The sequence below is a fragment of the Ranitomeya variabilis genome, chromosome 1 (genome assembly GCF_051348905.1).
Source record: "Ranitomeya variabilis isolate aRanVar5 chromosome 1, aRanVar5.hap1, whole genome shotgun sequence".
Lineage (NCBI taxonomy): Eukaryota > Metazoa > Chordata > Amphibia > Anura > Dendrobatidae > Ranitomeya > Ranitomeya variabilis.
Window position 1 is genome coordinate 157854196 of NC_135232.1, and position 24803 is coordinate 157878998.

Here is a 24803-nt window from a genome sequence, read left to right on the forward strand (position 1 = left end):
CTTCCGATCTGGTTCCTGTGTTTTTCCAGAACGTGGTTCGTTTGCACGGCATCCCTGAGAATATTGTGTCAGACAGAGGATCCCAGTTCGTTTCCAGATTCTGGCGATCCTTTTGTAGTAGGATGGGCATTGACTTGTCGTTTTCGTCTGCTTTCCATCCTCAGACTAATGGACAGACGGAGCGAACTAATCAGACTTTGGAGGCTTATTTGAGGTGTTTTGTCTCTGCTGATCAGGACGATTGGGTGACCTTCTTGCCGTTGGCTGAGTTTGCCCTTAATAATCGGGCTAGTTCCGCCACCTTGGTTTCGCCGTTTTTCTGCAACTCTGGTTTCCACCCTCGTTTTTCTTCGGGTCATGTGGAACCTTCTGACTGCCCTGGGGTGGATTCTGTGGTGGATAGGTTGCAGCGGATCTGGAATCTTGTGGTGGACAACTTGAAGTTGTCACAGGAGAGGGCTCAGCGCTTTGCCAACCGCCGCCGCGGTGTGGGTCCCCGACTACGTGTTGGGGATTTGGTGTGGCTTTCTTCCCGCTTTGTTCCTATGAAGGTTTCCTCTCCCAAATTTAAACCTCGTTTTATTGGTCCTTACAAGATATTGGAAATCCTTAATCCTGTATCCTTTCGCCTGGATCTTCCTGTCTCATTTGCTATCCACAACGTGTTTCATAGGTCCTTGTCGCGGCGGTACGTTGTGCCTGTGGTTCCTTCTGCTGAGCCTCCTGCTCCGGTGTTGGTTGAGGGCGAGTTGGAGTACGTGGTGGAGAAGATCTTGGATTCTCGTCTCTCCAGGCGGAGGCTTCAGTACCTGGTCAAGTGGAAGGGCTATGGTCAGGAAGATAATTCCTGGGTGGTCGCCTCTGATGTTCATGCGGCCGATTTAGTTTGTGCCTTTCACGCCGCTCGTCCTGATCGCCCTGGTGGTCGTGGTGAGGGTTCGGTGACCCCTCACTAAGGGGGGGGTACTGTTGTGATTTTGCTTTTTGCTCCCTCTAGTGGTCATTAGTGATTTGACTCTGGAGCTTCTGTCTTTTCCTATATCCTCACCTGGGCCGTTAGTTCAGGGGCGTTGCTATATAAGCTCCCTGGACCTTCAGTTCAATGCCTGGCATCGTTGAAATCAGAGCTAATCTGTTGTGCTCTTGTCCTATGATCCTGGTTCCTGTATTTCAAGCTAAGTCTGCTTCCTTGCTTTTTGCTTTTGTTTTGTTTGGTATTTTTGTCCAGCTTGTTCCAATCTGTATCCTGACCTTTGCCGGAAGCTCTAGGGGGCTGGTGTTCTCCCCCCGGACCGTTAGACGGTTCGGGGGTTCTTGAATCTCCAGCGTGGATTTTTATAGGGTTTTTGTTGACCAGATAAGTTATCTTGCTATATTCTGCTATTAGTAAGCTGGCCTCTCTTTGCTGAACCTGGTTCATTTCTGTGTTTGTCATTTCCTCTTACCTCACCGTTATTATTTGTGGGGGGCTTGTATCTTGCTTTGGGGTCCCTTTCTCTGGAGGCAAGAGAGGTCTTTGTTTTCTTCTCCTAGGGGTAGTTAGATTCTCCGGCTGGCGCGAGTCATCTAGCGATCACCGTAGGCATGATCCCCGGCTACTTCTAGTGTTGGCGTTAGGAGAAGCTATTTGGTCAACCCAGTTACCACAGCCCTATGAGCTGGATTTTTGAATCTCGCAGACTTACACGTTCCTCTGAGACCCTGTCCACTGGGGTCATAACAGTATGCCAGGCCAGTATTAAATGTTTAATGCATTGCAGAAGTGGGATTATAAGAAAGAAAATTTTGAGTTTTTTTTTTCCCTCTCTCATTTTTTTTTTTTTCTTTCTTTTCCCCTTTACCTCAGAGTGGCTTAAGCTTGCTGCAGACATGAATGTCCAGACCTTGATTACAAGTGTGGACCAGCTTGCCGCTCGTGTGCAGGGTATACAAGATTATGTTACCAGAAATCCTAGGTCTGAACCCAAGATTCCGATTCCTGAACTGTTTTCAGGAGACCGATTTAAGTTTAGGAATTTCAGGAATAATTGTAAATTGTTTTTGTCCCTGAAACCTTGTTCGTCTGGAGACTCTGCTCAACAAGTAAAAATTGTTATTTCATTCTTACGGGGTGACCCTCAAGATTGGGCTTTTTCGTTGGCGCCAGGAGATCCGGCATTGGCTGATATTGATGCGTTTTTTCTGGCGCTCGGTTTACTTTATGAGGAACCCAATCTTGAGATTCAGGCAGAGAAAGCCTTGCTGGCTATGTCTCAGGGCCAGGACGAGGCTGAGGTGTATTGCCAAAAATTTCGGAAATGGTCCGTGCTGACACATTGGAACGAGTGTGCACTGACCGCTAATTTTAGAAATGGCCTTTCTGAGGCCATTAAGAATGTTATGGTGGGTTTTCCCATTCCCACAGGTCTGAATGATACCATGTCCCTGGCTATTCAAATTGACCGGCGGTTACGGGAGCGCAAAACCGCAAATTCCCTCATGTTGTTGTCTGAACAGACACCTGATGTGATGCAATGTGATAGAAAAACCGCAAATTCCCTCATGGTGTTGTCTGAACGGACACCTGATTTGATGCAATGTGATAGAATCCTGACTAGAAATGAGAGGAAAATTCATAGACGCCGGAATGGCTTGTGCTACTACTGTGGTGATTCTACACATGTTATCTCAGCATGCTCTAAACGTATATCTAAGGTTGTTAGTCCTGTCACCGTTGGTAATTTGCATCCTAAGTTTATTCTGTCTGTAACTTTGATTTGCTCACTGTCATCTTATCCTGTCATGGCGTTTGTAGATTCAGGTGCTGCCCTGAGTCTTATGGATCTCTCATTTGCTAAGCGCTGTGGTTTTATTCTTGAACCATTAGAAAATCCTATCCCTCCTAGGGGTATTGATGCTACGCCATTAGCAGAAAATAAACCGCAGTATTGGACACAGGTTACCATGTGCATGACTCCTGAACACCGCGAGGTGATACGTTTTCTCGTTCTACATAAAATGCATGATTTGGTTGTTTTGGGGCTGCCATGGTTACAGACCCATAATCCAGTCCTTGACTGGAAGGCTATGTCAGTGTCTAGTTGGGGCTGTCGTGGTATTCATGAGGATTCCCTGCCTGTGTCTATTGCTTCTTCTACGCCTTCGGAAGTTCCTGAGTATTTGTCTGATTATCAGGATGTCTTTAGCGAGTCCAGGTCCAGTGCATTGCCTCCTCATAGGGAATGTGACTGTGCTATAGATTTGATTCCAGGCAGTAAATTTCCTAAGGGAAGACTGTTTAATCTGTCGATACCTGAACATACCGCTATGCGTTCATATATCAAGGAGTCTCTGGAGAAAGGACACATCCGTCCGTCTTCTTCCCCTCTTGGTGCGGGATTCTTTTTTGTGGCTAAAAAGGACGGATCTTTGAGGCCTTGTATTGACTATCGGCTTTTAAATAAGATCACTGTCAAATTTCAGTATCCTTTGCCGCTGTTGTCTGACTTGTTTGCCCGGATTAAAGGTGCCAAGTGGTTTACCAAGATAGACCTTCGTGGTGCGTACAACCTTGTGCGCATTAAGCAAGGGGATGAATGGAAAACCGCATTCAATACGCCCGAAGGTCATTTTGAGTACTTGGTGATGCCTTTTGGGCTCTCTAATGCGCCTTCAGTTTTTCAGTCCTTTATGCATGACATTTTCCGGAACTATCTGGATAAATTTTTGATCGTTTATCTGGATGATATTCTGGTTTTTTCTGATAATTGGGACTCGCATGTGGAGCAGGTCAGGATGGTCTTTAAAATTTTGCGTGAAAATTCTTTGTTTGTCAAGGGCTCAAAGTGTCTTTTTGGTGTACAGAAGGTTCCCTTTTTGGTGTTCATTTTTTCCCCTTCTGCTGTGGAGATGGACCCAGTCAAGGTCCGAGCTATTCTTGATTGGACTCAGCCCTCGTCAGTTAAGAGTCTTCAGAAGTTCTTGGGTTTCGCTAACTTCTACCGTCGTTTTATCGCTAACTTTTCTAGCATTGTGAAACCTTTGACGGATATGACCAAGAAGGGCTCCGATGTGGTTAATTGGGCTCCTGCTGCCGTGGAGGCTTTCCAGGAGTTGAAACGTCGGTTTACTTCGGCGCCTGTTTTGTGCCAGCCTGATGTCTCGCTTCCCTTTCAGGTTGAGGTGGATGCTTCAGAGATTGGAGCAGGGGCCGTTTTGTCGCAGAGAGGCCCTGGTTGCTCTGTTATGAGACCTTGCGCCTTTTTCTCTAGGAAGTTTTCGCCTGCGGAGCGAAATTATGATGTGGGCAATCGGGAGTTGTTGGCCATGAAATGGGCATTTGAGGAGTGGCGTCATTGGCTCGAGGGTGCTAAGCATCGTGTGGTGGTCTTGACTGATCACAAAAATCTGATGTATCTCGAGTCTGCTAAACGCCTGAATCCTAGACAGGCCCGCTGGTCATTGTTTTTCTCCCGTTTTGACTTTGTTGTCTCGTATTTACCAGGTTCAAAAAATGTGAAGGCCGATGCTCTTTCCAGGAGCTTTGTGCCTGATGCTCCTGGAGTCGCTGAACCTATTGGTATTCTTAAGGATGGTATTATCTTGTCAGCTATTTCTCCAGATCTGCGACGTGTGTTGCAGAGATTTCAGGCTGATAGGCCTGATTCTTGTCCACCTGACAGACTGTTTGTGCCTGATAAGTGGACCAGCAGAGTCATTTCCGAGGTTCATTCCTCGGTGTTGGCAGGTCACCCAGGAATTTTTGGCACCAGAGATCTGGTGGCCAGATCCTTTTGGTGGCCTTCCTTGTCTAGGGATGTGCGGTCATTTGTACAGTCCTGTGGGACTTGTGCTCGAGCTAAGCCTTGCTGTTCTCGTGCCAGCGGGTTGCTCTTGCCCTTGCCTGTCCCTAAGAGACCTTGGACACATATCTCCATGGATTTCATTTCTGATCTTCCGGTGTCTCAAGGCATGTCTGTTATCTGGGTGATATGTGATCGCTTCTCCAAGATGGTCCATTTGGTTCCTTTGCCTAAGCTGCCTTCCTCTTCCGATCTGGTTCCTGTGTTTTTCCAGAACGTGGTTCGTTTGCACGGCATCCCTGAGAATATTGTGTCAGACAGAGGATCCCAGTTCGTTTCCAGATTCTGGCGATCCTTTTGTAGTAGGATGGGCATTGACTTGTCGTTTTCGTCTGCTTTCCATCCTCAGACTAATGGACAGACGGAGCGAACTAATCAGACTTTGGAGGCTTATTTGAGGTGTTTTGTCTCTGCTGATCAGGACGATTGGGTGACCTTCTTGCCGTTGGCTGAGTTTGCCCTTAATAATCGGGCTAGTTCCGCCACCTTGGTTTCGCCGTTTTTCTGCAACTCTGGTTTCCACCCTCGTTTTTCTTCGGGTCATGTGGAACCTTCTGACTGCCCTGGGGTGGATTCTGTGGTGGATAGGTTGCAGCGGATCTGGAATCTTGTGGTGGACAACTTGAAGTTGTCACAGGAGAGGGCTCAGCGCTTTGCCAACCGCCGCCGCGGTGTGGGTCCCCGACTACGTGTTGGGGATTTGGTGTGGCTTTCTTCCCGCTTTGTTCCTATGAAGGTTTCCTCTCCCAAATTTAAACCTCGTTTTATTGGTCCTTACAAGATATTGGAAATCCTTAATCCTGTATCCTTTCGCCTGGATCTTCCTGTCTCATTTGCTATCCACAACGTGTTTCATAGGTCCTTGTCGCGGCGGTACGTTGTGCCTGTGGTTCCTTCTGCTGAGCCTCCTGCTCCGGTGTTGGTTGAGGGCGAGTTGGAGTACGTGGTGGAGAAGATCTTGGATTCTCGTCTCTCCAGGCGGAGGCTTCAGTACCTGGTCAAGTGGAAGGGCTATGGTCAGGAAGATAATTCCTGGGTGGTCGCCTCTGATGTTCATGCGGCCGATTTAGTTTGTGCCTTTCACGCCGCTCGTCCTGATCGCCCTGGTGGTCGTGGTGAGGGTTCGGTGACCCCTCACTAAGGGGGGGGTACTGTTGTGATTTTGCTTTTTGCTCCCTCTAGTGGTCATTAGTGATTTGACTCTGGAGCTTCTGTCTTTTCCTATATCCTCACCTGGGCCGTTAGTTCAGGGGCGTTGCTATATAAGCTCCCTGGACCTTCAGTTCAATGCCTGGCATCGTTGAAATCAGAGCTAATCTGTTGTGCTCTTGTCCTATGATCCTGGTTCCTGTATTTCAAGCTAAGTCTGCTTCCTTGCTTTTTGCTTTTGTTTTGTTTGGTATTTTTGTCCAGCTTGTTCCAATCTGTATCCTGACCTTTGCCGGAAGCTCTAGGGGGCTGGTGTTCTCCCCCCGGACCGTTAGACGGTTCGGGGGTTCTTGAATCTCCAGCGTGGATTTTTATAGGGTTTTTGTTGACCAGATAAGTTATCTTGCTATATTCTGCTATTAGTAAGCTGGCCTCTCTTTGCTGAACCTGGTTCATTTCTGTGTTTGTCATTTCCTCTTACCTCACCGTTATTATTTGTGGGGGGCTTGTATCTTGCTTTGGGGTCCCTTTCTCTGGAGGCAAGAGAGGTCTTTGTTTTCTTCTCCTAGGGGTAGTTAGATTCTCCGGCTGGCGCGAGTCATCTAGCGATCACCGTAGGCATGATCCCCGGCTACTTCTAGTGTTGGCGTTAGGAGAAGCTATTTGGTCAACCCAGTTACCACAGCCCTATGAGCTGGATTTTTGAATCTCGCAGACTTACACGTTCCTCTGAGACCCTGTCCACTGGGGTCATAACACCCCTCCTTGAGGGGGGGGGTACTGTTGTGAGTTTGGTTTTTGGGCTCCCCTGGTGGTCACTGGTGGTACTGGACTTGTGTGCTTCACTTTCTCTGTTCACCTGTTTCCATCAGGATATGGGTGTATCCTATTTAGCCTTGCTGCTCAGTTATTCTAGTGCCGGCCATCAATGTAACCAGAGCCTTTCTGTTGCATGTTCCTGCTTCTAGACTACTATCAGCTAAGTTGGACTCTTAGTCCTAAGTTTGTTTTGCATTTTTGTTCCAGTTCACAGTTATGTTATTTTTCTGTAGCTGGAAGCTCTTGTGGGCCGAAATTGCCACTCCGGTGTCATGAGTTGACACATGAGTCTTAAAGTAATTTCGGGATGGTATTTTAATAGGGTTTTCAGCTGACCGTGAAGTTCCCTATTGTATCTTCTTGCTATCTAGTAAGCGGACCTCGCTTTGCTGAACCTACCTTCATACTGCGTATGTCTTTTCCTCTGAACTCACCGTCAATATATGTGGGGGGCTTCTGTCTCCTTTTTGGGGGAATTTCCCTAGAGGTAAGCCAGGTCTGTCTTTTCCTCTATTAGGGTTAGTTAGTCCTCCGGCTGGCGCTAGGCGTCTAGGGATAAAACGTAGGTACGCCACCCGGCCACTGTTAGTTGTGTGGTAGGTTTAGCTCACGGTCAGCTCGAGATTCCATCACCCAAGAGCTGTTCTGTTATTTATGTTCTCTGACGTTCCCTTGCCATTGGGAACCATGACACCTAACCCTAGCCCCAACCCTAACCCTAACCCTAGCCCTAACCCTAGACCTAACCCTAGACCTAACCCTGGCCCTAACCCTAACGGGAAAATGGAAATAAATATATTTTTTTAATTTTTCGTAACTAAGGGGGTGATGAAGGGGGGTTTGATTTACTATTTATAGCGCGTTTTCTAGCTGATTTTTGATTGGCAGCCGTCACACATTAAAAGACGCTTTTTATTGCAAAAAATGTTTTTTGCGTTACCACATTTTGAGTGCTATAATTTTTCAATATTTTGGTCCACAGAGTCATGTGAGGTCTTGTTTTTTGTGGGACGAGTTGTCGTTTTTATTGGTAACATTTTCGGGTACGTGACATTTTTTGATCGCTTTTTATTCTGATTTTTGTGAGGCAGAATGACCAAAAACCAGCTGTTCATTAATTTCTTTTTTGGGGGGGGGCGTTTATACCGTTCCGCGTTTGGTAAAATGGATAAAGCAGTTATATTCTTCGGGTCAGTACGATTACAGTGATACCTCATTTATATAATTTTTTATGTTTTGGCGCTTTTATACGATAAAAACTATTTTATAGAAAAAATAATTTTTTTTGCATCGCTTTATTCTGAGGACTATAACATTTTTATTTTTTCGCTGATGATGCTGTATGGCGGCTCATTTTTTGGGGGACAAGATTATGTTTTCAGCAGTACCATGGTTATTTATTTCCGTCTTTTTGATCGCATGTTATTCCACTTTTTGTTCGACGGTATGATAATAAAGCGTTGTTTTTTGCCTCGTTTTTTCTTCTTTTTTACGGTGTTCAATGAAGGGGTTAACTAGTGGGACAATTTTATAGGTCGGGTCGTTACGGACGCGGCGATACTAAATATGTGTACTTTTATTGTTTTTTTTTATTATTTAGCTAAAGGAATGTATTTATTGGAACAATATTTTTTTTTATTATTATTTATTTAGGATTTTTTTTTCCACATGTAATTTTTTTTTTGTTACACATTTTTATTTTGCCCAGGGGGAAGGGGGCGTCACAGTAAAGTGACAGATCGCCGATCTGACCCTTTGCTGTGCACTGTGTCAGATCGGCGATCTGACATGCACAGCTCCAGGCTTCCCTGAAGCCATCTCCCTGCAGGACCCGGATGCAGCCCCGCGGCCATTTTGGATCTGGGGCCTGCAGGGAGGAGACGCTCGGTACAAGGTGAGCACATCGCCTTGTACCGATCGTCTCAGGGAAGCCCCCTCCCTGCGCGATGCTTCCCTATACCGCCGGAACACTGCGATCATGTTTGATCGCAGTGTGCCGGGGGGTTAATGTGCCGGGGGAGGTCCGTGACCGCTCCTGGCACATAGTGCCGGATGTCAGCTGCGATAGTCAGCTGACATCCGGCCGCGCTCCCGGGGTAGTGCAGTACAGAGCAGGCACAGCAGTGGTAGTACAGTGTGGAGCAGGCACAGTAGTGGTAGTGCAGTACAGAACAGGCACAGCAGGGGTAGCGTAGTACAGGGCAGGCACAGCAGTGGTAGAGCAGTACAGGGCAGGCACATCAGTGGTAGAGCAGTACAGAGCAGGCACATCAGTGTTAGTGTAGTACAGAGCAGGCACAGCAGTGGTAGTGCAGTGTGGAGCAGGGACAGCAGTGGTAGAGCAGTACGGAGCAGGCACAGCAGTGGTAGAGCAGTTCAGAGCAGACACAGCAGTGGTAGTGCAGTACAGAGCAGGCACAGTAGTGGTAGTGCAGTACAGAGCAGGCACAGCAGTGGTAGTGTAGCGTGGAGCAGACACATCAGTGGTAGTGCAGTACAGAGCAGGCACAGCAGTGGTAGTGTAGTGTGGAGCAGGCACAGCAGTGGTAGTGCAGTACAGAGCAGGCACAGCAGTGGTAGTGCAGTACAGAGCAGGCACAGTAGTGGTAGTGCAGTACAGAGCAGGCACAGCAGTGGTAGTACAGTGTGGAGCAGGCACAGTAGTGGTAGTGCAGTACAGAGCAGGCACAGCAGTGGTAGTGTAGCGTGGAGCAGACACATCAGTGGTAGTGCAGTACAGAGCAGGCACAGCAGTGGTAGTGTAGTGTGGAGCAGGCACAGCAGTGGTAGTGCAGTACAGAGCAGGCACAGCAGTGGTAGTGCAGTACAGAGCAGGCACAGTAGTGGTAGTGCAGTACAGAGCAGGCACAGCAGTGGTAGTACAGTGTGGAGCAGGCACAGTAGTGGTAGTGCAGTACAGAGCAGGCACAGCAGTGGTAGTACAGTGTGGAGCAGGCACAGTAGTGGTAGTGCAGTACAGAGCAGGCACAGCAGTGGTAGTACAGTGTGGAGCAGGCACAGTAGTGGTAGTGCAGTACAGAACAGGCACAGCAGGGGTAGCGTAGTACAGAGCAGGCACAGCAGTGGTAGCGCATTGTGGAGCAGGCACAATAGTGGTAGTGCAGCACAGAGCAGGCACAGCAGTGGTAGTGCAGTGTGGAGCAGGCACAGTAGTGGTAGTGCAGTACAGAGCAGGCACAGCAGTGGTAGTGCAGTATGTAGGAGGCACAGTACAGAGCACACACACAGCAGTGGTAGTGCAGTATGTAGGAGGCACAGTACAGAGCACACACACAGCAGTGGTAGCGCAGTATGTAGGAGGCACAGTACAGAGCACACACACAGCAGTGGCAGCGCAGTACAGAGCAGTGGTAGTGCAGTATGTAGGAGGCACAGTACAGAGCACACACACAGCAGTGGTAGTGCAGTATGTAGGAGGCACAGTACCAAGCACACACACAGCAGTGGTAGTGCACTATGTAGGAGGCACAGTACAGAGCACACACACAGCAGTGGTAGAGCAGTATGTAGGAGGCACAGTACAGAGCACACACACAGCAGTGGTAGCGCAATATGCAGGGGGCACAGTACAGAGCACACACACAGCAGTGGTAGCGCAGTACAGAGCAGTGGTAGTGCAGTATGTAGGAGGCACAGTACAGAGCACACACACAGCAGTGGTAGCGCAGTACAGAGCAGTGGTAGTGCAGTATGTAGGAGGCACAGTGCCGAGCACACACACAGCAGTGGTAGCGCAGTATGTAGGAGGCACAGTACCGAGCACACACACAGCAGTGGTAGCGCAGTACAGAGCAGTGGTAGTGCAGTATGTAGGAGGCACAGTACAGAGCACACACACAGCAGTGGTAGCGCAGTATGTAGGATGCACAGTACCGAGCACACACACAGCAGTGGTAGAGCAGTATGTAGGAGGCACAGTACCGAGCACACACACAGCAGTGGTAGCGCAGTACAGAGCAGTGGTAGTGCAGTATGTAGGAGGCACAGTACAGAGCACACACACAGCAGTGGTAGCGCAGTATGTAGGATGCACAGTACCGAGCACACACACAGCAGTGGTAGTGCAGTATGTAGGAGGCACAGTACAGAGCACACACACAGCAGTGGTAGCGCAGTATGTAGGAGGCACAGTACAGAGCACACACACAGCAGTGGTAGTGCAGTATGTAGGAGGCACAGTACAGAGCACACACACAGCAGTGGTAGTGCAGTATGTAGGAGGCACAGTACAGAGCACACACACAGCAGTGGTAGCGCAGTATGTAGGAGGCACAGTACAAAGCACACACACAGCAGTGGTAGTGCACTATGTAGGAGGCACAGTACAGAGCACACACACAGCAGTGGTAGAGCAGTATGTAGGAGGCACAGTACAGAGCACACACACAGCAGTGGTAGCGCAGTACAGAGCAGTGGTAGTGCAGTATGTAGGAGGCACAGTACCGAGCACACACACAGCAGTGGTAGCGCAGTACAGAGCAGTGGTAGCGCAGTATGTAGGAGGCACAGTACAGAGCACACACACAGCAGTGGTAGCGCAGTACAGAGCAGTGGTAGTGCAGTATGTAGGAGGCACAGTACAGAGCACACACACAGCAGTGGTAGCGCAGTACAGAGCAGTGGTAGCGCAGTATGTAGGAGGCACAGTACAGAGCACACACACAGCAGTGGTAGCGCAGTACAGAGCAGTGGTAGCGCAGTATGTAGGAGGCACAGTACAGAGCACACACACAGCAGTGGTAGCGCAGTACAGAGCAGTGGTAGCGCAGTATGTAGGAGGCACAGTACAGAGCACACACACAGCAGTGGTAGCGCAGTACAGAGCAGTTGTAGTGCAGTATGTAGGAGGCACAGTACAGAGCACACACACAGCAGTGGTAGCGCAGCACTGAGCAGTGGTAGTGCAGTATGTAGGAGGCACAGTGCAGAGCACACACACAGCAGTGGTAGCGCAGTACAGAGCAGTGGTAGCGCAGTATGTAGGAGGCACAGTGCAGAGCACACACACAGCAGTGGTAGCGCAGTACAGAGCAGTGGTAGCGCAGTATGTAGGAGGCACAGTACAGAGCACACACACAGCAGTGGTAGCGCAGCACTGAGCAGTGGTAGTGCAGTATGTAGGGGGCACAGTACAGAGCACACACACACAGCAGTGGTAGCGCAGTACAGAGCAGTGGTAGTGCAGTATGTAGGGGGCACAGTACAGAGCAGACACACACAGCAGTGGTAGCGCAGTACAGAGCAGTGGTAGCGCAGTATGTAGGGGGCACAGTACCGAGCACACACAGCAGTGGTAGCGCAGCACTGAGCAGTGGTAGTGCAGTATGTAGGAGGAGCAGCGCAGGAAGCACTGACAACACAAGTACATCCCCGGCTCCCACATCCCGCAGCACCAGCGGTCACATGACCTAGGCCATTCCTGGATGGCTTCCTCCGCGAGTTTGATTGGTTGGCTCGGCTCCGGGCTCCTCCCCTCTCCCCCTGCTCCATTGGCCTACGCAGTGACGCTGCGGTTCGGTGACGCGCTGCCTGTCGGGATCACTGTTGTCGGTGTTGGCGGAGGTTCCGGGCGGTGGACTGGCCTGCAGGTACCGGAAAGCTGTGGGATGGTGAAGGAGGCGAGGAAGGAGGTGTTCCTGCAGGATGCCGGGAGGGCGTGAAGGGAGGGGCCGGGATACGGCGGAGTGTGGAGCAGCTGGAGGCAGCGGGCCGGGCCGGTGTCCTGTACTGTGTAGTCGCCCGGTGTCCTGCCATTGTGTATAACCAGTGCTGTCCCGGCATCACCGTCCTGTACATGCAGCTCCAGGGTAACGCTATGTGCTGCTCCTGACCGCTGTGTAATGAGGTGTCTGCGCCTTTAAGTGCCTGCACAAGCTCCGTGTAATCAGTGGCAGCCACTGACAGCGCCCGGTGCCAGGGAGCTTCTGTGCCATCACCTCACCGGTGCACTACACGGCCCAGGTGTGTGGTGGCCCAGGCTTCTGCCATGGCTGCTGACTTTTTAGGCTGTTCTATTTGGGATTGTTTATTGGCTGGTTATTTTTAGGGTAACTCCAGAGCGCCCCCCACAGTCTGCTCTAAGTGCCATGGGATCTATCACTGGGGATCCGAGAACCAGGGCTCTGATTGGCCCCGTGTGATGGGAGCGGTGGGCGACCCTGCTCCCGGCTGCTCCGAATACGGAAGATCAGCGGAGCACAGGGTTCAGCTATTTCCATGGGCGGCCGTGTGTATGGAGACCAGTGCGGGTTCCCGGGATTGGTGGAAGCCCTTGTGGTCGCCCCGCAGTGGTCGGATACTTGTTCTCCATCCAATGGGTAGGGGATAACTTTCAATCCTACGAATGCCCCTTTATGGTGCTGTTGGGCTGGTATTCGACAACCAGGCCGTTTTTTGTCTGGGGCACTTTGGCCCCTCTAAATGGGGAATGTGCTGCTGACAACGTGGCGCTGTGACAGACCAACCATGCTAACCATTGGTGAAATAGCAAGAAAGCCCAACATGGTCCTGTCTGTGTACATCTGGGTTTTCGACCCTCCCCGGGTCCGGCATCGGTTCTCAGCTGCTGCTCAGGTATTGGTGTTTTGGCTGCAGCGGTGATGTCACATTTACAGCAGTACAGCCCCTGAGCTCTGATTGGCTGCAGCGGTGATGCACGCTGTTGGGCTGACGTCACCGCTGCTGCCAGAACTCTGATACCGGGGCAGCAGTAGATTGTGAGCCCCAATGGGGGCAGTGAAGATAACGTCAAAGCGGATGGCATTTATAGAAATCTCATGCTAATTTTTTATTTTTTTTTTACTCAGTGCAAACAGACCTGCGGTGCACTTCACAAATCCACAACATGCCATACTCCATGTACCCGCAAGAGAAATGATGTGCTGCTTCTTCACACAGACTTGTATTAGAGCTAGGAGAGGCACATGCAGTATTAGTGTGTCTCCCCAGTGGACACGCACCTGATACACGTGGAATCTGCACAATGCAGTACCAATGAAGATTTGTCAAAGCCAAATACCAGGAAGTATCAAAAGCAAAGCGGCTTTATTTAACCCCTTAACGACCCCCAATACGCCTTTTAACGGCTGCAGTTAAGGGTACTTATTCCTCAGCTGCACTTTTTAATGGCGCTGACAAATAAGGGTATAGCGCCCCCAGCGTCGGAAAACCTGTGGGTTCTCGGCTACCAGAGAGAGCTGAGACCCTGGAGAACATGATCAGTGCCAATTTTTACAGTCCCCTATCACATGATCAGTTATTTACCGAATAACAGCAATTATATTAAAAAAAAAAGTCAGATTATAATTTTTTTTCTCTCCTCTGATAGGATCTAACATATCAGAGAAGTGAGAAATGGGGTCCCCGAGCCCCCCCCCCCCCATGGTACCTTAGGTATCTGATCCATGATCTCCTGGCATGCCTCCTTCTTATGCAGAAACAAAATGGAGGGCGCATGTGTAGTGCGCCTGCTGAAACCTGCCAGCCGATTCCTGGCAACAATAGGGAATTTTTCCTATTTGTTCCTTTTGATCACTGTGATAGACCCTATCACAGTGATCAAAAGAAAAAAAGTAGTAAATCAAATCCCCCTTTCTAATCCCCTTAGTTAGATTATAAATATATATATATTTTCTCCATTCTTTGCAGTTGGGGTTGGAGGTAGAACAGTTTTTTTTCAAAAGTAAAAAAAAAAAGATTATATGACGGCTAGTGTTGAGCGCAAGTGCTCGCTACTCGAGTTAGCATCGGTGCTTGGGTATACACGGAGTATCGCAGATCCCCGCATGTTTTTTTTTTTTGGGTGTCTTAACAGCCGCCAAGCATGCGGGGACTCGAGCATGTCAATCGAGCAACGTATGCAAACTGGGGCTTACACCCAATTTTGCGTGACAAAAAGTCAAACTGTGCTTCTTCCCTTGTGGACCCTGCCCTGCACCCAAGCAGTATATTTCCCCCACATATGGGGTATCGGTATACTTGGGAGAAATTGCACAACAAATATTAGAGTCCATTTTCTCCTGTTAACTTTGTGAAAAGTAAACAGTTTGGGTCTAAAGTAATTTTTTTGTGAAAAAAGTTGAATGTTCGTTTTTACATTACACATTGCTTCAGTTCCTGTGAAGCACCTGAAGGGTTAATAAACTTCTTGAATGTTATTTTGAGCACCTTGAGGGGTGCAGTTTTTAGAATGGTGTCACTTTTGGGTACTTTCTGTCATATTGACCCCTCAAAGTGACTTCAAATATGAGGTGGTCCCTAAAAAAGAAAAATAAAGGTGTCAATTTTGTTGGATAAATGAGAAATCGCTGGTCAACTTTAAACCCTTCACTTCCTAAGAAAAAACATTGTTTAAAAAACTGTGCTGATGCAAAGTAGACATGTGGGAAATAACTATTTTGTGATTTAAGGGTAAAATTTCAAGTTTGAAAATTGCAAAATTTTCACCAAATTTCCTTTTTTTCCACAAATAAACAAAGTCGTATCAAATAAATGTTACCACTATCGTGAAGTACAATATGTCACGAGAAAACAATCTCCGAATCACTGGGATCCATTGAAGCATTCCAGAGTTATTACCTCATAAAATGAGTGGTCAGAATTGTAAAATTGGCAGGGGTTAAAGCATTACACGCAAAAAAAAAAGATAAAAACGCAAGTAATCAAATTTACTTAATATGCAGAAAATCCGTAAAAACTGACCAAAAGCTCACCTGAAACATACAGCGGCAGACCAGACCTTTTTCCCCTCTTTTTATACAAAGCTCCATACTAAAACAAATAATATTGTACCTTTGGAGGGAACTTGTAATAAAATAAAAGAAGGAGCTGTAATAAGATGCATCCTCTGAGCTAATAGGGGAGTTCTTGTGTGTGTGCCCTGACACGGCTCCCTCACATATATAGTCTGTGTGCGGCTGCTGACCTTCTGTACATTGTGCATTATACTTGCAGATTACAGGATCATTGTTCCTTTATTAGGAATCTGTTGAATTCGATGGTGTGACTTTCCCTTGGAGGATTTTCCCGCACATTGCTTACTGCAGCCATCATACAGTACAGCTGCACTATGTTTACAGCCGCACAAAGCTGCGTGATCCCAAGACTCGGGCGATTGTTATTTATTATCCAGTTGGCAAGAAGATGATTTGAACACACCGAGCTTAGTTGTACATCTTTGGCTATGATCACACGTTGCATTTTTGCTGCTTTCTTAATGCACATTTTAGACTACTTTTACATTTGCCGTGTTTATTTTTTCGGGCCGTATTGCTGTAATTTTCATGGTCTGCCGCAAAAACGGGCTGCAAACAAAAAAAAGTTTGCCGTTTTTCTGGTTTGGAATAGGTCCATCTCGTGTCTCTGCAGGCCTTCAAAGAGTGTCCTAGTAAAAATACGGCGTTCCGCAAATACAGTCTTCAAGGTGTACCGCAAAATCAACACACTGGGCAAGCTTCCGTTGTTTTTGCGGCTCCATTAATTTCAATGTGGGTCGTGTCCGTAAGTGGTGAAAAACATCGATTAGGGTATGTGTCCATATTCAGGAAACACTGCGTTTTTGACGCAGCGTTGAGCCGCAGCGTCAAAAACGCAGCGTCCAGATGTTACAGCATAGTGGAGGGGATTTAATGAAATCCCGTCTCCACTGTGCATTAAAAACGCATGCGTTTTTCCCGCAAAAACGCACATGCGTTGCGTTTTTTCAGAACGCAGCATGTTGCTACAATGAGCAAAACACGCAGGAACACCGCAGGTGACCTGCCAGTGACCTCAGGTGCATTTTTGGTCAGGATTTTACCTGCATAAAATCCTGACCAAAGCCTGAAGCAAACCTGACCGTGGACACATACCCTTAGGCTCGATATTTTATCACGGCCATAAATACGGCCCTCACAGCCATACAGCGTACGGCGCTCCGACGAATTTTTACTGCCCGATTTTGTGGCCCCATAGAAATCTATTGGGCCGTAAAAACGGCCTGCATAAACACGGCAAGTGTGAAAGAAGACTAAGCTTTTTACAGTACCAGCAAAAGCTGTGATATTTGCGAAATCTCATGCACACACATTATTTTTTTTTTCCTTGACTGAATTGGAAAATGTTTTTGAAAACTTCAGTATGTCACTCCTTTCAGTTTTTTTGCAGCATTTTTCACCCATAAGAAGCAATAAGTGCAAAAAGCAGTAAAAAATGCAGGTATACGGATTTTACTTCATTTTTGGTGCAGAAAACACAGGAAGTTGCATCATGTTTTTCTTTTTTTTTTTGGGGGGGGTGGGGGGGTCACTATATGTTATCAGCATGCACAAAAGACAAATGTGCCTGATAAAAACGCAGCTAAGGCTGGTTTCACACTTGCGTTTTGATCTGCAGCGTTTGTAAAAAAAAAAAAACGCAGGTGGTGAAAAAAGACGCATGCGTTTTTGCATGCAGAAAAAAACGCAGCGTTTTGATGCGTTTACATGCGTTTTTTCCTGCGTTTGCGTTTTTGAAACGCATGCTGAGAAGTGTGTGACAGCTGCCAATCATCAAAATCAACTACAAAACCCACTATTAATAGAATTAGCTAGGGTTAGGGTTAGGATCCCTAGGGTTAGGGTTAGTGTTAGGGTTAGTGTTAGGGGTAGGGTTAGGGTTTGGATCCCTAGGGTTAGGGGTAGCTTTTTATTACAACAATGTCCTGGTCACCAGGTCATTGATAAGCCACCCCCCACCATCAAGGTGATAAAGGGATCCAAATCCTAACCCTAACCCTAGGGATCCAAACCCTAACCCCACCCCTAACCCTAGGGATCCAAACCCTAACACTACCCCTAACTCTAACCTAAGGGATCCTAGGGATCCATAGGGATTGGCTATTATGTTGACCTGGAGACCAGGACATTCTTCTAATAAAAAGCTTTGTTCAATGTGGACACCCCAAGATATACGGTATTGCTATAGAGTACTAAAAATATAAACTCGGAGAGTATTCACTGTCATATTGTTAGGGGTAGGGTTAGGGGTAGGGTTAGGGTTAGGGTTTGGATCCCTAGGGGTAGGGTTAGGGTTAAGATCCCTTTATCACCCTGATGGTGGGGGGTGGCTTATCAGGGTGTATTCTTGTTTTTTTCTATAAAAACGCATGCGTTTAAAACGCAAGCAAACGCATGTACGCAAAAACGCATGCGTTTCCATAGACATCAATGTATTTTTTTCCGCAAATAAAACGCAAATGAACGCATGCGTTTTTTTTGCGGCAAAAAAACGCCTCTGAAAATTACTACATGTTGCATTTCTGCAAAAGAACGCATGCAGCAAAAAAACGCATGCGTCGTTAAACGCGGCAAAACGCGTACAAAAAAAAGCATGCGTTTTTAATGTTAAAAAAAAAAAGTTTAAATCACCCCCTTTTGCCCCATTCAAAATAAAACAAAAAAAAAAATCAATTCTGCACATATCTGGTATCGCCGCTTTCACAATCACCCGATGTATCAATATGAAAAAAAAATTAACCCGATCGCTAAACGGTGTAACGAGAAAAAAAGTCAAAACACCATAAGGCCGGTTTCACACGTCAGTGGCTCCGGTACGTGAGGTGACAGTTTCCTCACGTACCGGAGCCACTGACACACGTAGACCCATTAAAATCAATGCATCTGTTCAGATGTCATTGATTTTTTGCGGACCGTGTCTCCGTGTGCCAAACACGGAGACATGTCAGTGTTCGTGGGAGCGCACGTATTACACGGACCCATTAAAGTCAATGGGTCCGTGTAAAACACGGACCTCACACGGACGTTCTCCGTCTGGGGTCCGTGTGCGTGCAGGAGACAGCGCTACAGTAAGCGCTGTCCCCCCCACATGGTGCTGAAGCCGCGATTCATATGTTCCCTGCAGCAGCGTTTGCTGCAGAGAAAATATGAATAATAGTGTTAAAAGACAGATCTATGTGTCCGCCGCCCTCCCACCCCCTGTGCGCCCCCCCGCTGTTCAGAAAATACTCACCCGCTCCCACGTTGGCTGTCACTCCTTCCTCTCTGCCCCGCGCCTCCTACTGTATGTGGTCACGTGGGGCCGCTCATTTACAATCATGAATAGTCGGCTCCGCCCCTATGGGAGGTGGAGCCACATATTCATGACTGTAAATGATCGGCCCAACGTGACCGCATACAGGAGAAGATGGGGCCAGACCAGGAAGGAGCGACAGCCAACGAGGGAGCGGGTGAGTATTTTCTGAACAGCGGGGGGGGGCGCACAGGGGGTGGGAGGGCGGCGGACACATAGATCTTTATTTTAAACACTATTATTCATATTTTCTCTGCAGCAAACGCTGCTTCAGGGAACATATGAATCGCGGCTTCAGCACGATGCAGGGTACCACACGCGTGGGTACCACATGCTCCGTGTGGTACCCACTCGCCATACGGGCGGCACACGTGTGCCGCACGTATGGCCTACGTGAGTTCCCAGGCACACGGACACGTATAACTCCGGTACCGATTTATTCCGGTACCGGAATTATCTGGACGTGTGGGACAGCCCTAATTTTGTTTTTTTGGGTCTTTGCAACATTGCATTAAAATGCATTTGCGGGCGATCAAAAGATCGTATCTACACTAAAATGGTATAATTAAAAATGTCAGCTCGGCTCACAAAAGATAAGCCCTCACCCAAGCTGAGATCACAAAAAATGGAGAAGCTTTGGGTATTGAAAAATGGCACTATTTATTTATTTATTTATTTATTTATTTTTTATAAAACTTTGGAATTTTTGTCTCCATGTAGATAAAAAGAACCTAGACGTGTTAACTCGTAATAGAATCATAATAATAAAAAAGCGAAATAAAAAACAAATGTAAAATTGCACTTTTTTTTGCAATTTGACTGCATTTGGAATTTTTTTTTCCCCATTTTTCAGTTCACAAAATGTTAAAAGCAATGGTGTCGTTCAAAAGTACAACTTGTCCCGCAAAAAACAAGATCTCACATGGCCATTTTGACCGATAATTAAAATAGTTATGGCTCTGGGAAGAAGGGGAGCAAAAACAGAAAACGCAAAAATGAAAATACTTCAGTTCATGGAGGGGTTAAAAGCCCCCCAACTTGGCTTGCATGTAGCTAATAGGTGGTCATTTAATAGCTGATCCTGCAGTCTATGCCCCCCATAAGGCTATGTTCACACTTTGCGGTTTTTGCTGCGGATCCGCTGCGGATTTGACGCTGCGGATCCGCAGCAGTTTTCCATGCAGGGTACAGTACAATGTTACCCTATGGAAAACAAAATCCGCTGTTCCCACTTTGCAGAAAATCCCTTTAAAAACCGCGCGGAATTGCTGCGGAAAAAAAGGAGCATGTCACTTCTTTCTGCGGATTCCGCAGCGCTTTTCAACATGCACCAATAGGAAAGTGCTGTTGGAAACCCGCAGAGGAATCCGCAGAAGAAACCGCAGGAAAATCCGCAGCGAAAACCGCAGCGGTTTTTCAATGCGGTTTTTCCAAATCCGCTGTGGAAAAATCCGCAGCAAAAACTGCAAAGTGTGAACATGCCCTAAGTCTGTTTTCCATAAGTTCTGATGCCAGATAATTTGGACTTTTTTTTTTTTTACCAATTATGATTAGAGTGGTGCAAAAAATAGTTTTCGTTCTTATTAGCCTTTTGTCATGCCAGAGAATCGGTGCAGTTATGCTAACGACGCTGATCAATCTCTGGCCACAGCATAATCAGTGTAGGCGTAGTGTGATTGGACTTTCTCGGATTAGGAGAAGATGGAGAACCAAACTCCTCCATTCTGTAAGTCTGTGGACAGTGGCCTGCGCTCAGACGCTTTCTCGGTGCAGTCCGATGGTTGTCAGGGACTCATTGACTTGTATAAGTGAGTGGCATCTGATTGTAAAGTGAAATGGCAGCATGCTACGAATCTTCTAAGACAGATTTTGTCAGTGAAAAAAATTGTGCATCCGCACTGCCTCATTGAAGAACATAAAAATATCGGCTATCACTCGAGAGACCTTAAAAATAAGTTATTTTTCCTTTTTTCTTTCTGAATTTGTGATTGTACAGTCTGCATTAGCATAACTACTGAGTTCGGTGACTGGCTGCAGCGGTCACTTGAACAGTAGTTGGCAGATGAAGCTGAGTTTCTTCTTATTTTTTAACTGGGTAAAGTCTGTGAACATTGAAAACATTTAAAGGGGTTGTCCACTACTAGGACAAACCCTTCTCAATCTGATTGTTTGGCCTGGATAAATATAAAAGCTTATACACCCTCAAGATCCGTCTCCTTTCCAGCGGTGTCTGCACTCGCAGTCCCGGGGCTCTCCTGCGGCTGTATGACACATGGTGCCCAATCAGCCCAATCATTGCTGCCGTCTCTGTTCCCCATCTTATGAATTGGACATGAAGAGGAAGTCCGAGATTAGCTGCAGCCTGGATTTCCTCTTCATGTTCAATTAGACAGAAGGCGAGGACAGTGACTGCAGCAATGACTGGGCATCGGGCACCACGTGTCATACAACCGCGAGTGCCAACACCGCATGAACGGCGCCAGCACGGGAGGGGAGTATAGGCTTTTATTTTATCTGATGCAAGCGTTTAGATCGAGAAGATATTATCTTAGCAGTGGGCAACCCGTTTAATGGATTTTTGGGGTTTGCTGGGATTTAACGCCTTCCCAGCATGAGGTGCACCTTGTACAGCACGTTAGGGGTGCGGGTGTATAGAGTGGTCTCAGGAGCCGTGCTGTTTAACTCCTTAATGTGCCTGTCCTTTGGGAGGGGAGAGTGTTCACTTAGTCATTAATTCCGACGGCCTACTGAAGGTCTCCTCAATGCCATTATTGTGCTCCTATGAAACCCACTGATAGGATATTGATGGTCTAGCCTAAGCAAGGTGCAAACTGATGGATTTTCTCTCATCCGAGAGAATCAGGCCGAGTTTGCTAATCACACTCTGATCAGGGTTTGATCACAGTATAATCAGGGTTTCTCGGATGAGGAGAAGATATGATTAATAAATTGATTTGCATTGATGCGAATATCGGATCAAACTCTAACATGCTGTGATTTTTTTCCTCGGACCGGCTTAGACTCTTATGTGGACAACGCTTTTTCAGACTTTCCGGGTAGAGAAACGTCTTCTGGATCCTGGCTTCTGGTTGGAGCAAATCAGGGATTTAATGAGAACAATGTTATTTTAGCCTGTAAATGACGGGATTCTCACTGATATTATAGGGAGGTATCTCTCCTAGGTCCTGAGACCTAGCCAGGAGTTTGGCACTAGCGCTATCCCTTTTGGACACACAGGGCTTGGCGTGTATTCCGATCGGAGAGCCTCCGCATCCCGTGTCATGCCATTCACATGCAGATGCAAATGTCTGCATAGCATTTTGTTGGTGAGATGAGAAGCCATGGTTTACCCCCAGAGTAGTGAAGGGTGTCATTCTTTTCTGGGCAGGTTTGTGCCTTCTGGGTTGGGTGACTCCCGTGGCTCGGTGATGCAAGTGTAGACCCAGCCTGCTCTCCTAGTTTCACCCTGTCATTATCGCCAGTCAGCAGTGTAAATCTGAGACCTGTAGCCAGAGGTTTGGCACAGGCAAATCTTATATACTGGAGCTGGTGATGGCCTCTATTTATGCAGCTTGTGGAAGATGCCAGCAAGGGATAATGTGTATCTGAATGGAACATGAGAGAAACATTCATTTTCCCATTGTGAGACAGGAGACAAATCTTTAAAGGGGTTGTCCGCTATTAGGACCGTTCCCACTGGTCAGCACTCGCTCTTCCCGGGGCTGTGATGCGGTGGAATGACACATGATGCCCGGCGCCCAATCACCGCTGGGGTCACGTGTCCACCTTCGGACAAACTGTACATGCAGATGAGTCCGGGATCAGCTGCTTGGTTTCCTCTTCATTGTTCAATAGGGGAGTATAGGCTTTATTTTATTGGGGCCGAACATTCAGTTTAACCCATGTTCACATGGTGCTGTTTATTCCCAAATATGTGCTGCGGAATATGTTGGCGCTAAATAAATAAAAATTATTATTATTAATCCACTGTTTGGACAACCCTTTCTAAGGGTAAGTTTACACAGGGCGTTTTTGCTGCTTTTTTATGCTAATTTTCAGCTGCTTTTTACAGTACCAGCAAAGCCTATGAGATTTCAGAAATCTCATCACACATTGTTTTTTTGTGTGATCATTATATTGTGCTTTGCTGCATTTTTGGACATAGAGCATGTCACTTCTTTCAGTGTTTTTGCTGCGTTTTTTCAGCGTTTTTTTACCCATTGACTTGAATGGGTGTTGAAAAAAACGCAGCAAAAACGCTGGTATCATTATTTGCCTAATTTTTGCTTCTGAAAATTCATGGACAAAGAGAAAAAAAACGCACCTAAAAAACCTGCACCAACTACGCCACTAAAAAAGCACTAAAAACGCACCTAAACCTGCGTTTTTGACGCAGCTTCTTTCCTGCCAATAAGATCAGGTTTTGCTGCCGAAAAAAAATAGCAACAAAAACGCCCTGTGTTAACTTACCCTTAGAAGGGGTCGTCCGAACAGTGAATTAATAATAATAATAATTTTTATTTACCACCATATTCCGCAGCACATATTTGGGAATAAACAGCACCATGTGAACATGGGTTGCAAGAAGCCCTGTTCTTATATACCGTAGGGTACTTTGGATGTGAAAATAAAAAATCTGTACCTCGCTTTCTGATCACATGATGGTAGGTAATCACGACCTTGGCTCTTAGCTGCATTCACACCTGAAGCCAAGTTACTGTTTAAGTCTACGTTCACATTAGCGTTCGGCGCCGCAGCGTCGCCGCATGCGTCATGCGCCCCTATATTTAACATGGGGGCGCGTGGACATGCGTTGTGCTGCGTTTTGCGACGCATGCGTTTTTTTGGCCGCAAGCGTTGGGCGCAGAGAACACAGCAAGTTGCATTTTTTTTGCGTCCAACTTACGGCGAAAAAGGACGCATGCGTCGCAAAACGCAGCGTTTTAGCGTGCGTTTTGTTGCGTTTTTGTTTGCGTTGTGCGTTGCGTCGCCGACGCAGCAGCGCACAACGCAAATGTGAACGTAGCCTTACATTGTGGTTGAACTGCTTTGTTTTGCCTCTTTTTTTGAAAAAATCCACCATGGCGGCAATATGTAAAAACATCCTCAAGGTGGTTTTACTAAGGTCACTTTTTGTTTAAAGCCCTTTTGCTGGCTATTGCATAATGTATGGGGACCAAATGTATTATTATTAATACAGCGCAGCGCTTTAAAGACATTATCATCACTGTCCCCATTGAGACTCACTCTACATTATCGGTATGTCATTGGAGTGTGGGAGGGAACGGTGGACTTGTAGGAAATCCGTGCAAACACGGGGAGAACATACAAACTCCTGGCTGATGTTGTCCTTGGTGGGATTTGAACCCAGGACCCCAGTAAAACTGCAGTGCTAACCACTGATCCACCATGCTAAACAAACGTTTTATAAATTATCTGTAGTGTATTACCTAGGAATATAGTGAGATGTGCTGCTGCTGATTTTTAAGGCCCATATATACATTAGACTAAAGTTTGTCGGGCACATAAGCTGCAGCGAGAGGAGTCTGGCAGTGGCTCTCTCATAGATGACACAGAGGTACCTACGGTAGCTAAGTCGAGTACTTCTTTAAATAGGGAAACACCACTCAAAGTGAGATATAAAAATATACCAATTTATTAGAAAGTAAATATTAAAAAATATAAAACATGAACCAATCATGATTGTGACATGTAAGAGATGTAATCAAGTAAGAAGAAAGGGTGGCGTGGTGAGGTCAGGATAAAGGGCAGCAATGTTGTCTTTATCAGAAAATGAGGAGTGCTGATTATGTTCAATTATTCTAAAGATGCATGTAAGACAAAATGACACAATCACTGTGGATAATAATACATTATCATATAGGACAATAAGAAGAAATAAGCAAGAGGTTAATCAGTCCCCATAGA

The 24803-nt window shown here is 46.9% G+C and overlaps 1 protein-coding gene across 10 annotated transcripts in view; it reads left to right on the forward strand.

Annotated features, from left to right (window-relative positions):
- Positions 1-12295: 12295 nt before the first annotated feature.
- The window catches only part of FER (FER tyrosine kinase), a 310990-nt gene continuing 298482 nt past the window's right edge, over positions 12296-24803 (forward strand). For all 10 annotated transcript variants that reach the window (XR_013221836.1, XR_013221837.1, XM_077290053.1 and 7 more), the window contains exon 1: positions 12296-12418. The gene's annotated coding sequence lies outside the window, so the exon portion shown is untranslated. The remainder of the gene's footprint in view (positions 12419-24803) is intronic.